We start from the raw sequence: 16,348 nt of genomic DNA, 5'->3' as shown, positions 1-16,348 counted from the left end.
GCATTGCTCATGTAAAAAAGGCCAAGCATCAGAGGCCGAGATTTTTCTCTGGCACCCTCTTGAGGTGCTAAGGATTAACAGATACACACTACTATATATAAAATAGATAAACAACAAGGACCTACTGTATAGCACTGGGAACTCTATTCAACATTTTGTAATAACCATAAGGGAAAAAAATCTGAAAAAGAATTTATACGTATGTGTAACTGAATCACTGAATCACTGTGCTGTACACCTGAAACTAACACAACATTATAAATCAACTATACTTCAATTAAAGAAAAAAGAATCCATTTTAACGGTCTTTCTGGATCTAGACTTATTTTTAAGGCTTCTCTTTCTGCTTTTTTTTTTTATTTGGGTGTTATTAACAGTTTTCTTAGTAGAATGTGCCTGGCCACTTGCCATCCTGCAGATGTTGGAGAAACATTTGTGCTGAGAAGGTTGGTGACTCCTCATATGAGTTGCATTGACTGTCACTCTGTTGCAGTGTTCATTTGTGCTGCAAATATTAGCTCCATATAGGAGTCACCTTCACCTTTGCTGATTTTACTTCCCATTTCCAGGTGCAATTAGGGCTCCATCCCAAGCTTCGTAGTAAGACTTTATCTATAGCTTTCACTGCCTAATGATCATTTGAATATCTTATTTATTTTTGAATATCTTATTTGAGTCCGTTTCCAAAATGATTAAGATTGTTGGAACGAGGCAAATCAGATTTTCAGTTCCAGCTCCTGTAATTCTTTAAGATTGTGTGACTTCCTTGATGTTGGGATATTGTGTGACTTAAAAGATTTATAAATTGCTTATAGTGTCTACTACAAAGTGAGTAATCAACAAATGTGGTATTATTGACATTATCATAAATATAATAATATTCTTTTCCTGTTAACTGTGATCTCCTAGGAAATAGGAATGTTCCACATTTATTATTTTTTTCCTTAACATCTAGTACAGAGTTTGCACACACAAGGAATGTTTAGATAAATGAGTCTTTTTCAGAATTAGGTGATTTTTTTTTTTTGAAGGGGGATTTAAAGCATTAGGAATTCCTTTGATCAGTAGCCAAATCCCCAAGTGGAAGTAAAGGCTTAAATGGAATTATCTTGTAGCACGCACCATTGTCTATAGTACTTTCTAAGGGTGACATTCTTTTCCCTTCCGCATTCTCACATATGATCAATTCTAAATCTAGACAAGTTAGGCAGCTATATCCTCAACACCTGGTTTCCTTGACAACTCTTCATATAAATAGTAAGGGCCTGTTATGGGGGGGTGAATGCCAATATAACTACAGTCTTAAGTCATCTTGAAACAAGGCTTTCAAGGTCAAGGCTAAAATTTTGAAATTATAATAAAACCTTTAGTTATTATTTCCTAGATGCATTACAAGAATTGAGTAAAAGCATCATCTTTTCAGGGGTGACCAGTGAAGAGGCTCATTTTTGGCTGTGAGCTGAGAGAAATTCTGATTGTCACTGAAAAGGTTTACTTTTGGATCTTTTTACTACACCAAGACTTTTGCCTTCCATGTTTCATTAAAAAAAAATAACTTTTAAACCAACCAGAAATTAATTAAGTGGCACCTCTGGTTCATCCTCCTTAACCCTCCTTCCCTGCTTGTCGTGGGCCCTCCCCTGCATTTCCAGTAAAGTTGACCTGTAGGGTGGATCGCTGGAGCTGGGAACAGAGAGTGTCACCAGCAAAGGCTTCACCTCCAAAGGATTACAGAGCCCTCTAAAAGTGAAAAGTGCCTCATTAATGAAGAGCAGCATGGGGCCACGTTAATTGCAGCCTCTGAGGCTGTCCTTTAGATGGTTCCCTGTGAAGGAGGTGGTGAGAGTGGAGGAGGAGGAATGGGGGGTGAGAGGGTGAGAATGGGTAAAGTGTCCTCAAATCTCCAGGTGAACTTGAGGACAGATCACTGTCATGTTTTATGATTAAACTGCCTTCTGATTAAATTCAGGAAGGCAGGAAGAACTGCTAGACTCAGCAGATGCAAATGTCTGGACCCAGGTTTGGGGTTACTTATCTATTTTTGCACACTTCTTGTGTGTTTTGTGTCTCATCTGGTGTCATATAATCCTATAGAGTGAAGTTTTTCAACCTTTTGAAAAATGTATTACCGACACCCAGGAGCCTTTTTAGATATTTTAAAATTGTACTCCCCCCATTAGATTTTAATAACAAATCACAGTAATATCCAAGATTTTTTTTTGCTCCCCAAAAGCAATTTTTGCTTTTGTTGCAAGAAGCAAAGATTCTGCATTTTTTAAGAATGAATGCTGAGAGGGCAGACAGCAGAAACAAGAAGAACTACAATCCTGCAGCCTGTGGAACAAAAACCACATTCACAGAAAGTTGAACAAGATGAAAAGGCAGAGGGCTATATACCAGATGAAGGAACAAGAGAAAACCCCAGAAAAACAACTAAATGAAGAGAGATAGGCAACCTTCCAGAAAAAGAATTCAGAATAATGATAGTGAAGATGATCCAGGACCTCAGAAAAAAAATGGAGGCAAAGATGGAGAAGACGCAAGAAATGTTTAACAAAGATCTAGAAACATTAAAAAACAGAGATGAACAATACAATAACTGAAATGAAAAATACATTAGAAGGAATCAATAGCAGAATAACTGAAGCAGAAAACCGGATAAGTGACCTGGAAGACAGAATGGTGGAATTCACTGCCACAGAACAGAATAAAGGAAAAAGAATGAAAAGAAATGAAAACAGCCTAAGAGACCTCTGGGAACACATTAAATGCAACAACATTCACATTATAGGGGTCCCAGAAGAGAAGAGAGAGAAAGAACCTGAGAAAATATTTGAAGAGATTATAGTTGAAAACTTCCCTAACATGGGAAAGGAAATAGCCACCCAAGTCCAGGAAGCTCAGAGAGTCCCATACAGCATAAACCCAGGCAGAAGAAACACGCCAAGACACATAGTAATCAAATTGTCAGAAATTAAAGTCAAAGAAAAATTATTAACAGCAGCAAGGGAAAAATGAAAAGTAACATACAAGGGAACTCCCATAAAGTTAACAGCTGATTTCTCAGCAGAAACTCTACAAGCCAGAAGGGAGTGGCATGATATACTTAAAGTGATGAAAGGGTAGAACCTACAACCAAGATTACTCTACCCGTCAAGGATCTCATTCAGATTCAATGGAGAAATTAAAAGCTTTACAGACAAGCGAAAGCTAAGACAATTCAGCACCACCAAACCAGCTTTACAACAAATGCTAAAGGAAGTTCCCTAAGTGGAAAACACAAGAGAAGAAGGGGACCTACAAAAACAAAACAATTAAAATGGTAATAGGAACATACATATCGATAATTACCTTAAACATGAATGGATTAAATGATCCAACCAAAAGACACAGGCTCGCTGAATGGATACAAAAACAAGACCCATATATATGCTGTCTACAAGAGACCCACTTCAGACCCAGGGATACATACAGACTGAAAGTGAGGGGATGGAAAAAAGATATTCCATGCAAATGGAAATCAAAAGAAAACTGGAGTAGCAATACTCATAGCAGATAAAACAGACTTTAAAATAATGTTACAAGACAAGGAAGGGCACCACATAATGATCAAGGGATCAATCCAAGAAGATATAACAATTATAAATGTATATGCAGCCAACATAGGAGCACCTCAATACATAAGGCAACTGCTAAAAGCTATAAAAGAGGAAATCGACAGTAACACAGTAATAGTGGGGAACTTCAACACCTCACTTACACCAATGGACAGTTCATCCAAACAGAAAATTAATAAGGAAACACAAGCTTTAAATGACACAATAGACCAGATAGATTTACGTGATATTTATAAGACATTCCATCCAAAAAGAGCAGATTACACTTTCCTCTCAAGTGCGCGTGGAACATTCTCCAGGATGGATCACATCTCGAGTCACAAATCAAGCCTCAGTAAACTTAAGAAAATTGAAATCATATCAAGCATCTTTTCTGACCACAACTCTATGAGATTAGAAATCAGTTACAGGGAAAATAACGTAAAAAACACAAACACATGGAAACTAAACAATACATTACTAAATAACCAAGAGATCACTGAAGAAATCAAAGAGGAAATCAAAAAATACCTAGAGACAAAGGACAGTGAAAAGATGATGATCCAAAACCTATGGGATGCAGTAAAAGCAGTTCTAAGAGGGAAGTTTATAGCAATACAAGCTACCTCAAGAAACAAGAAAAATCTCAAGTAAACAATCTAACGTTACACCTACAGGAACTAGAGAAAGAAGAACAAACAAAATCCAAAGTTAGCAGAAGGAAAGAAACCATAAAGATCAGAGCAGAAATAAATGAAATAGAAACAAAGAAAACAATAGCAAAGATCAATAAAGCTAAAAGCTGGTTCTTTGAGAAGATAAACAAAATTGATAAACCATTAGCCAGACTCATCAAGAAAAAGAGGGAGAGGACTCAAATCAATAAAATTAGAAATGAAAAAGGAGAAGTTACAACAGACACAGCAGAAATACAAAGCATCTAAGAGACTACTACAACCAACTCTATGCCAATAAAATGGACAACCTGGAAGAAATGGACAAATTCTTAGAAAGGTATAACCTTCCAAGACTGAACCAGGAAGAAATAGAAAATGTGAACAGACCAATCACAAGTAATGAAATTGAAACTGTGATTAAAAATCTTCCAACAAACAAAAGTCCAGGACCAGATGGCTTCACAGGTGAATTCTATCAAACATTTAGAGAAGAGCTGACACCCATCCTTCTCAAACTCTTCCAAAAAATTGCAGAGGAAGGAACACTCCCAAACTCATTCTGTGAGGCCACCGTCACGCTGATACCGAAACCAGACAAAGATACTGCAAAAAAAGAAAATTGCAGACCAATATCACTTATGAATATAGATGCAAAAATCCTCAACAAAATACTAGCAAACAGAATCCAGCAACACATTAAAAGGATCATATACCATGATCAAGTGGGCTTTATCCCAGGGATGCAAGGATTCTTCAATATACACAAATCAAACAATGTGATACACCATATTAACAAATTGAAGAATAAAAACCATGTGATCATCTCAGTAGATGCAGAAAAAACTTTTGACAAATTTCAACACCCATTTATGATAAAAACTCTCCAGAAAGTGGGCATAGAGGGAACGTACCTCAACATAATAAAGGCCATATACTACAAACCCACAGCCAACATCATTCTCAATGGTGAAAAACTGAAAGCATTTCCTCTAAGATCAGGAAAAAGACAAGGATGTCCACTCTCACCACTATTATTCAACATAGTTTTGGAAGTCATAGCCACAGCAGTCAGAGAAGAAAAAGAAATAAAAGGAATACAGATTGGAAAAGAACAAGTAAAACTGTCACTGTTTGCAGATGACATTATACTATACACAGAGAATCCTAAAGATGCCACCAGAGAATTACTAGAGCTAATCAGTGAATTTGGTAAAGTTGCAGGATACAAAATTAATGCACAGAAATCTCTTGCATTCCTATACACTAATGATGAAAAATCTGAAAGAGAACTTAAGGAAACACTCCCACTTACCATTGCAACAAAAAGAATAAAATACCTAGGAATAAACCTACCTAGAGAGACAAAAGACCTGTATGCAGAAAACCATAAGACACTGATGAAAGAAATTAAAGATGATACCAACAGATGGAGAGATATACCATGTTCTTGGATTGGAAGGATCAATATTGTGAAAATGACTGTACTACCCAAAGCAGTCTACAGATTCAATGCAATCCCTGTCAAACTACCAATGGCATTTTTTACAGAACTAGAACAAAAAATCTTAAAATTTGTATGGAGACACAAAAGACCCCGAATAGCCAAAGCAGTCTTGAGGGAAAAAAGCGGAGCGGGAGGAATCAGACTCCCTGACTTCAGACTATACTACAAAGCTACAGCAATCAAGACAATATGGTACTGGCACAAAAACAGAAATAAAGATCAATGGAATAAGATAGAGAGCCCAGAGATAAACCCGTGCACCTATGCTCAACTAATCTATGAGAAGGGAGGCAAGGATATACAATGGAGAAAAGATAGTCTCTTCAATAAATGGTGCTGGGAAAACTGGACAGCTACATGTAAAAGAATGAAATTAGAACACTCCCTAACACCATACACAAAAATAAACTCAAAATGGATTAGAGACCTACATGTAAGACTGGACACTATAAAACTCTTAGAGGAAAACATAGGAAGAACATTCTTTGACATAAATCACAGCAAGATCTTTTTTGATCCACCTTCTAGAGTAATGGAAATAAAAACAAAAATAAACAAATGGGACCTAAGGATACTTAAAAGCTTTTGCTCAGCAAAGGAGACCATAAACGAGATGAAAAGACAGCCCTCACAATGGGAGAAAGTATTTGCTAACGAATCAACGGACAAAGGATTAATCTCCAAAATATATAAACAGCTCATGCAGCTCAATATTAAAAAAACAAAGAACCCAATCCAAAAATGGGCAGAAGACCTAAACAGACATTTCTCCAGAGAAGACATACAGATGGCCAAGAAGCACGTGAAAAGCTGCTCCGTATCACTAATTATTAGAGAAATGCAAATCAAAACTACAATGAGGCATCACCTCACACCAGTTAGAATGGGCATCCTTAGAAAATCTACAAACTACAAATGCTGGAGAGGGTGTGGAGAAATGGGAACCCTCTTGCACTGTTGGTGGGAATGTAAATTGATACAGCCACCATGGAGAATAGTATGGAGGTTCCTTAAAAAACTAAAAAGAGAACTACTATACGACCCAGCAATCCCTCTACTAGGCATATACCCAGAGAAAACCATAATTCAAAAAGACAAGTGCCCCACAATGTTCACTGCAGCAGTATTTACAATAGCCAGGTCATGGAAGCAACGTAAATGCCCATCGACAGATGAATGGATAAAGAAGATGTGGTGTATATATACAATAGAATATTACTCAGCCATAAAAAGGAACGAAATTGGGTCATTTGTAGAGATGTGGATGGATCTAGAGACTTTCATACAGAGTGAAGTAAGTCAGAAAGAGAAAAACAAATATCGTATATTAACGCACATATATGGAACTAAAAAAATGGTACAGATGAATCCATTTGCAGGGCAGAAACTGAGACACATCTGTAGAGAACACACGTATGGACACCAAGGGAGGAAAGCGGTGAGGGGTGGGGATGGTGGTGTGATGAGTTGGGTGATTGGGATTGACATGTATACTCCGATGTGTATAAAATGGATGACTATTAAGAACCTGCTGTATAAAAAAATAAATAAAATACAAAAAAAAAAGAATCAATATGAGATGGTGGTAATGTAGAAATAGATAAGCAGAACAACATGAAAGGAAACATAAATGGTATCTTGAACTTCCTTTCAGAATCTTAAAATGCACCTCCAAAAATAGGTATTTTATACCTAAATCCTTAGTTTATGCCATGTTTAATGTCCATTAAATCTCAAAAATTAAATATCAAAAAAGAAAAAAAAGAATGAATGCTAAAAAGTAGTTTATTGTAAGAGGAGAAGAGTGGTTTTTTTCTTTGCATTTACTAGAAAAATTATTGTCTCCATTCTTAGCAGGAGCTGTGTGTGTGTGTGTGTGTGTGTGTGTGTGTATTTGTGACTTTTAGCTGGGTCCGCTTTATTCCTGGGTTCATTCTACGTCACATTCTTGCCCCTTGGTTCCTTATGATTTCGTCCTGTAGATGCAGGCACATACACACAGTTGAAGATTGAAGATAAGGAGGCTATGATATAAACCAATAAAACACCATACAATCTGACTTAGAACTAGAACAACATCACCAAAGATACTTGGATGTCTTCGCATTCCATTGCCCTACCCCCTCCAGCCCCCTTCAAGGTAAACTACTAATGGGAATGCTGTAATAATGCTTTTAGAAATTGTTTTTCTGTCTCCCCAAACTGTACTGTATTCCCCTCCAAGCATTCATCTGATGTTTGAATGAATGAATGAAGTAGTTCCACCAGTGTATTCCCCTCACAGGGAATGGTCCCCAGTAAGCATTGCTTGTTTACGTGTATTGTTTTGGTTTTTCAAAACTATTCATTGAGTGCCTCTGTGTGTCAGACAGTGTGCTCAGTAGACATACATAAATACATAACGCGCATGTAATAAGAAGAATTGCAGCTTCTAGAATAATAAGTCCAGGCTCCTCAGGAGCTAATGCAGTTTTCTCCTCAGTGCGTTGAAAAATCTATTAGTTAAGAAGGCAGCAATATTTCAGGAAATTAAACCACTGTAGCAGTCCAGTTCACAAATCAGAACTCCCAGTGCTTTGCAACGCTCCATTTCATAACGTAAAGTCCTCAGAGAGGTTCAGACGATCCATAAATGCTCCAGGGACCAATCCCCCCAAGCCTCACAGAGCTAAATAGAGGATGCTTCTTGACAGGCATGAGAGAGGAAGGGGTTTTGTTGCCACTGATATGAGGAGGGGCATGTTTATAGATTCGTGATCACATTCCTCTTGATTCACTGTGCCTTTGTCATCATTCTCGAATTAATTATGCTTGTGGAAGATGGTTGCTCAGTAGATTCCTGAATAATGAACATTTCAGGTGAACGCCAGATAACTCACTTTGGACTGGGGTTTTATTTTCTAAATAAATGTTCATGGATGCCTAGTAGGATTGCTGTTACCTGTAAAGACCAACTTAGGGCTCTTACAAGGTTTTCCTCCAAGGCTCCATTGTGGGAAGATGTGAAATGTGTAACTTACCTCTCCTGTTGGTACTGGTTACTCAGAATTTCACAGGAGCCGACCTAGAGCTGCTTTTGCCGAAATGGGATTTCTGAGTTTAGAAAGTGGAACAGCTAGGAAACCTTCATGCCATGAAGCCTAGGGTCATCTAAAGAACGACGATCTTCCACCAACACTTTCTTTTGTTAGTCTTTGAGAAAGATCCTCTCTCCCTATACATCCAACCCTGTCAAGTTCAGGTGGGACTCTTAAGTTTAGGGCTATTATATCTCTTGTTTCTGAACAATAAACTGGTTGGTGATCCAATATAAATGATTGAGCCAACAGGCCTTGAGAAATACAGGACCTACTGTATCTCCTAAATTACTGTTTCTTAGGGTGTAGTCCACTGCTGTATCTAAAATGGATAACCAGCAAGGACCTACTGTATAGCAAAGGGAAATCTGCTCAATGTTATGTAACAACCTAAATGGGAAAATGTATAACTGAACCACTTTTGCTGCACTCCTGAGACTATCACAACATTGTTAATCAACTATACTCCTGTATAAAATAAGTTAAAAAAAAAAAAAAGCAATTCCATGGAGATCTGGTTAACAATACAGATTTCTGGGCCCTACCCCAGACCTGATGAATCATCACCTCTGGGTATGACCCTGTGAATCTGCATTTTCTGTAGGCGTCCTCCAAGGTTTTGATGCCCATCAAACTGCCTTCTATTAATCTTTCTCTTCTATGGGCTGCTAGAGTATATTCCGAAAATACAGTTGAGATTATGTGTCTTTGCTAATGAAAACCTTTTTGTTGCTTCCCACTGACCTTAGGGTATTGGCCAGAGTTCTTTATACATGTTCTCCATATACTGTACTTCATACAGTATTTTCTAACGTCTCACCCTTTCCTCCTTCCCCACAGCCTTTCCCATCACTTCCAGCTTCAAGCTTTATCTGGACATATCAGTAACTACACACACACACACACACACACACACACACACACACACACAATTGTCTGTTTATATCTCTGTGCCTTCACGGATACTATAATACCTCTCCCATCCTGCTTTTCTCCCAATATTTGAAAAACTCAATTTTCACCTGATTTGTCAAGATCAAATGTAAGGCTCATCTTTTCCAGACATCTCTGATTATTCTCCCTCCCTTCCAACCACCCCACCTTGACTGTCCTTCTTCTAGATCACTGCTATATGTACACCTGGAGGTATCATAGTCCCGTTCTTACCATCGTAATATCACAGATGTGGTAGCCAGTTTCCAAGATAGCCCTCGATAATCCCATCCCCTGGTACTCACACTCTTGTCTAGTCCCTTCCCATGTTGCCCAGGGCTGACCTGTATAATCAGTAAGATGTGACAGAAATGACACCATGTAACTTCTGAGGCCAAGTCATAAAAGACATCCTAGCTTCTTTCTTGTTCTCTCTTGGATCACTCACGCTGGGAGAAGCCAGCTGCCCTGTTGTTAAGGCGTCCAGACAGCCCTATGGGGGTGGTCCATGTGACAAAGAACTGAGGCTTCCTGCTAACAGCCGGCATCACCTCCCAGGCATGTAGGAGTGAGCCTTCTTGAAGCAGATCCCAAGCATTTAGATGTCTGTAGGCTCAACCGACATCCTTACTACAACCTCATGAGGAATCCTGAGCCAGAGCCACCCAGCAGATATGCTCCCAAATTCCTAACACAGAAACTGTGCGAGGTAATAAGTATCGCCGTTTTAAGCTGCTGTGTCTTGAGGTAACTTGTTATGCAGTAAGGGATAATGAATATACACTAGACCATAAATTCCTCAAGCACCAGCCATGTTTTATTCATTGTGGATGCTGGTCCCTAGCCCCCCCTCGGTACCTGACCCATATTAAGTGTTCTGTAAATGCTGATTTAAATGATTCCAACTGAGCTAAACTGGAGCATATTTTTGCTGGCAAGGGCAAATACAAATGCAGATGACTTTATCTAGTAGGTAAGAATCTCATCTTTTCTGTCGCTCTAAATATAATTGGTAACAATATTAACAATTAAAAATAATAGCCAGTACCTATATACAGCATCAGAATTCTCAAAAGCCTATAGAGTATGTTCTGTGAGGATGCCCATTTTACAGACGAGAAAACAAAGGTACATTGAGGTTCAGTTACTTGCCCAAAGTGACCCAGCCAGTGAGTGATGGAGCCAGGATTCAAACCCAGGCAGTCAGACTCTGGAGTGCATGCTGTTAACCAATTGAAAAGCTAATATTGAGCGCTTATGATGTAGCGAGCACTGAACCAGTCCCCTTAGTTCTCTTGCCTATAGAGTATGTTCTGTGAGGATGCCCATTTTACAGACGAGAAAACAAAGGTACATTGAGGTTCAGTTACTTGCCCAAAGTGACCCAGCCAGTGAGTGATGGAGCCAGGATTCAAACCCAGGCAGTCAGACTCTGGAGTGCATGCTGTTAACCAATTGAAAAGCTAATATTGAGCGCTTATGATGTAGCGAGCACTGAACCAGTCCCCTTTGTTCTCTTGCCTCATTTAATGCTTTTTCAAAACTCATGGGATCTGTATTTATATTCTCTATTTTAGGGGTGAGGAGTTTGAGGGTTAGAGAGATGAGCCTACCAGTGGGAATCTGGCCATTCAGATTCCCAAGCTTATGCTCAGTTCATGACCCCCCCGTGGCACTGTCCGGAGTCCCCATCCCATCCGAGCTCCTCACCCTCCATTTCTCAACGGTTATGTTCTGAACATACAGGTTGGTTGCCAAGACAACAACTCAGAAATGACATTAAAGGCAAATGACTTTTCAGACATTCTGGGGCTAGGATGATTTTTCCTTTTTAATTTAAAAAAATGGGTCACGGTGATCTGTAATCCATAAGAAAATGTTGGTAGGGATAAGAAGTGTATTTTGAGTAATAAATATTTCCAGGATAATGAGGAAAGCTTCCAGATTACAAATAGAGCAACTCACTAGGAAGGGAGCAGGATATGCTACTATTATCCCTATTTTTCAGATGAGAAAATTAAGGCCCAGAGAGACTTCAAAGCCAGGAGTATCCGACTCCAAAGTCTTTGTACCTACTTGCCTTGAAAAACTGCTTCTTGACGAACATAGATTTGGCTGGGTTGAGGCAGGGGCTTAGCTATGGCCCTACAGTAACTAATCCAGGAGCGGAGAGCACGTCTGAATAGGCCCGGGGCTGCAGGAAGGGTGAAGAAGAAAGAAACACTGGCATCATTTCAGAGTAGAATATCTAGGGCTGGGGGACTGAAATACGAGGTAAGGGGAAGGACTCGGTCCTCATCCCCCAAATTTCAGGTACGGAGATAATAATATCTGACCTTTAGACTAGTTGGAAGGGATGTAAATAAGGTAGCACATAGAAAGCTCTTCCCACAATGCCTGACACCCAGTAAACACTCAGCAAATGCTAGATAGTATTTTCTGTTGTGATCATTACGGGAGCATCCCAATGCCTCCTTAAAAACAACGCCTTTAAGAAGAAATAGCTTATTTTTGTGTATGGTGTTGGGGAGTGTTCTAATCTCATACTTTTACATGTACGTGTCCAGTTTTCCCAGCACCACTTATTGAAGAGGCTGTTTTTTCTCCACTGTATATTCTTGCCTCCTTTATCAAAGATAAGGTGACCATATATGTGTGGGTTTATCTCTGGGCTTTCTATCCTGTTTCATTGATCTATATTTCTGTTTTTGTGCCAGACCATACTGTCTTGACTACTGTAGCTTTGTAGTATAGTCTGAAGTCAGGGAGCCTGATTCCTCCAGCTCCATTTTTCATCCTCAAGATTGCTTTGGCTATTCAGGGTCTTTTGTGTTTCCATACAAATTGTGAAATTTCTTGTTCTAGTTCTGTGAAAAATGCCAGTGGTAGTTTGTAAGGGATTGCATTGAATCTGTAGATTGCTTTGGGTAGTAGAGTCATTTTCACAATGTTGATTCTTCCAATCCAAGAACATGGTATATCTCCGTCTATTTGTATCATCTTTAATTTCTTTCATCAGTGTCTTATAATTTTCTGCATACAGGTCTTTTGTCTCTTTAGGTAGGTTTATTCCTAGATATTTTATTCTTTTTGTTGCAGTGGTAAATGGGAGTGTTTTCTTAATTTCACTTTCAGATTTTTCATCATTAGTGTACAGGAATGCCAGAGATTTCTGTGCATTAATTTTGTATCCTGCTACTTTACCAAATTCATTGATTAGCTCTAGTAGTTTTCTGGTAGCATCTTTGGGATTCTCTGTGTACACAAAAATAAGCTCAAAATGGATTAAAGACCGATATGTAAGGCCAGAAACTCTCAAAGTCTTGGAGGAAAACATAGGCAGAACACTCTATGCCATAAATCACAGCAAGATCCTTTTTGACCCGCCTCCTAGAGAAATGGAAATAAAAACAAAAATAAACAAATGGGGCCTAATGAAACTTAAAAGCTTTTGCACAGCAAAGGAAACCATAAACAAGACCAAAAGACAACCCTCAGAACGGGAGAAAATATTTGCAAATGAAACAACTGACAAAGGATTAATCTCCAAAATTTACAAGCAGCTCATGCAGCTCAATAACCAAAAAACAAACAACCCAATCCAAAAATGGGCAGAAGACCTAAATCGACATTTCTCCAAAGAAGATATTCAGATTGCCAACAAACACATGAAAGAATGCTCAACATCATTAATCATTAGAGAAATGCAAATCAAAACTACAATGAGATATCATCTCACACCGGTCAGAATGGCCATCATCAAAAAATCTAGAAACAGTAAATGCTGGAGAGGGTGTAGAGAAGAGGGAACACGCTTGTACTGCTGGTGGGAATGTAAATTGATACAGCCGCTATGGAGAACAGTATGGAGGTTCCTTAAAAAACTACAAGTAGAACTACCATACGACCCAGCAATCCCACTACTGGGCATATACCCTGAGAAAACCATAATTCAAAAAGAGTCATGTACCAAAATGTTCATTGCAGCTCTATTTACAATAGCCAGGAGATGGAAACAACCTAAGTGTCCATCATCAGATGAATGGATAAAGAAGATGTGGCACATATATACAATGGAATATTACTCAGCCATAAAGGAAATGAAATTGAGGTATTTTTAGTGCGGTGGATGGACCTAGAGTCTGTCATACAGAGTGAAGTAAGTCAGGAAGAGAAAAACAAATACCATATGGTAACACATATATATGGAATCCAAGAAAAAAAAAAAGGTCATGAAGAACCTGGGGTAAGACGGGAATAGACACAGACCTACTAGAGAATGGACTTGAGGATATGGGGAGGGAGAAGGGTAAGCTGTGACAAAGTGAGAGAGAGGCATGGACATATATACACTACCAAACGTAAGGTAGATAGCTAGTGGGAAGCAGCTACATGGCACAGGGAGATCAGCTCAGTGCTTTGTGACCACCTAGAGGGGTGGGATAGGGAGGGTGGGAGGGAGGGAGACGCAAGAGGGAGGGGATATGGAGATATATGTATACGTATAGCTGATTCACTTTGTTATAAAGCAGAAACTAACACACCATTGTAAAGCAATTATACTCCAATAAAGATGTTAAAAATAAATAAAATTTTAAAAAAAAGAAGAAATAGGCATCATTTCCTGACAAAACCAGCCTCTTTCCCTGCTTTCCCTTGTTTATCAAAGGTCAGAAACCAGCCTCACGCCTGAGATATCACTTTCCTTCACGCCCTGGGTTTTAAGCACACACTTTTGGGGATGTGTCTTCTGTCAGCCCTTTACCTCCATCCTCATGTCACTGTTCTGGTCAGATTTCCTGAGTAACTTTTCTTGGACCACCCAGCATCACATGAACCCTAGGATCACTTGCAGCACTTCACAGAAACTCCCCTTGGGGTCCATTCCCCCAAGGAACTGGCCACTTTGGGAAGGTGAATTTCCCCTTGAGAGCCTCCACCACCCCCTCCTTTACACAGAAACCCTTAAAACCTGGGATTACTTTTGTTCCTTTATGTAAGTACATTAGGTGGTATTCTTGAGCACAGTTGGATTTTTTTTTGCTAATTAAATGTCAGAACATGCTGCTTAGAATTTTTAACAGCCATTGCAAAGGATAATAATCTTGCCATTAACATAAACCTAACTTTCATTCTTATTATTGTTTTAATTACATGAACCCTTTCACGTGCTGAGTGATGAAGAACACTCTAGGATATTGCCTGGCTAGGCGGTGGTGTTTCTATAGGGTACTCTGGGGTAGGTCTGCATGATGCCCTCCAGGTTTCTGCACCTTGCCTCTGAGGATGGACTTCTCCCCGTTGACCCCAAGACTTAACGTCCCTGGTTGGACTGAAGTTTATTGTAGGGTGGAAGTGAGATCCGTAGCAGTGTGAATTGCACCAGGAGAGTGCCCCGAAAGGTTATATGGGTGACCACTCCCACCCATTTTTTTCTTTTTTCCTCCTAAAACCAAGGATGTGCAGTCCAATTTGGAGACCCACCAGAGGGGGCTTCACGTTTCCCGGTAGATCCCAGTTTATGATTTATTAATCTTTTATATAGAAATATAGGAAAAATAGGTGGGTGATTTATTTTCCCTGTCAAAGCTATCTCTATTCCCTACTTCCCCTTTACTGTCAAAGGTACCATAACTTATCACGCTCCAAATCCTGAATCATCTGAGCCTGGGTAGTGCCGGCACACATTCACTAGGGGAAGGGAAGTGGGCTTTATGTATACTGGATGCTTTGTAATCCTCCCAGCAATATTGTGATGTGAGTGTCTTAAGCTCCCATTTTGCAGATGAGAAAACTGAGGCTCATGGAGGTTAAATGACTTGCCTGAGGTCACACAGCTTATTGGAAGTGGAACTGGTGCTAAAGCCCAGGCTCTGGGGCTCAACAAGCTGTGCCTCTTCCAGTGTACTGTACTGACCTGGACCCTAGCAATTACAGACACCTCTTCTCCTAGTTGAGGAAAATGCCAAAGGTAGCATTTGAACCCAGGCCTGGCTAACTTTGCAGTCATGCACGTGATCAGACGTGTTTGGAGAAATGACTATGTTGTTACCATAATACAAATGACATTGTCCCTGCCTCGAGGAGTTCCAGTCCAGAGCAGGAGAGAGACGTGGGAAATTAGACACAGCATGATGGCTTGCTGTGCTGGAAGAAGGGAAACACCTTGCTTTGGGAACCCTCGCCCAGCCTGGGGCAGCGGGGAGGGGTGGCTGGAGGGTGGTACCTTCTAAGTTGGAACTCAGGGGAAGAGCAGGAATTGGACAGAGGCAGAGCGTGTTCCATGCTACTTCTAAGAGAAGGAGCCATTTACGATAAACGCATCTGCTTCTCACCACACGTTCTTTCCCCCTATAGATTCCTTAGTTTTCTTTCTGGGATTTTCTTTCTGAATACAAACTCATTCGAATGCTTCCTTTACCTCTAATTGAACACTCTAACTTAATTGATTATGTATTAAGTCGGGGACTTGGGGCGACATCCAGTCCTGGGCTCATGTTGAGATTAATTTATTCCTGTAGTCCTACTGTTCTGTAATGCATCTGAGTGCCTTGCGTGTGT

At 39.6% G+C, this 16,348-nt stretch overlaps 1 protein-coding gene across 2 annotated transcripts in view; it reads left to right on the top strand.

Moving 5' to 3' along the window:
* The window catches only part of LARGE1 (LARGE xylosyl- and glucuronyltransferase 1), a 590,997-nt gene that overhangs the window by 337,713 nt on the left and 236,936 nt on the right, over positions 1-16,348 (top strand). The gene's annotated exons all lie outside the window — the stretch shown is intronic.

The sequence above is a fragment of the Delphinapterus leucas genome, chromosome 11, assembly GCF_059928025.1.
Source record: "Delphinapterus leucas isolate spDelLeu-1000000601 "Yukka" chromosome 11, BTC_Dleu_Yukka2, whole genome shotgun sequence".
Classification (NCBI taxonomy): Eukaryota; Metazoa; Chordata; class Mammalia; order Artiodactyla; family Monodontidae; genus Delphinapterus; species Delphinapterus leucas.
Note: the sequence above shows the minus strand (reverse complement) of the source record. Positions and strands in the feature narration are given on the sequence as shown.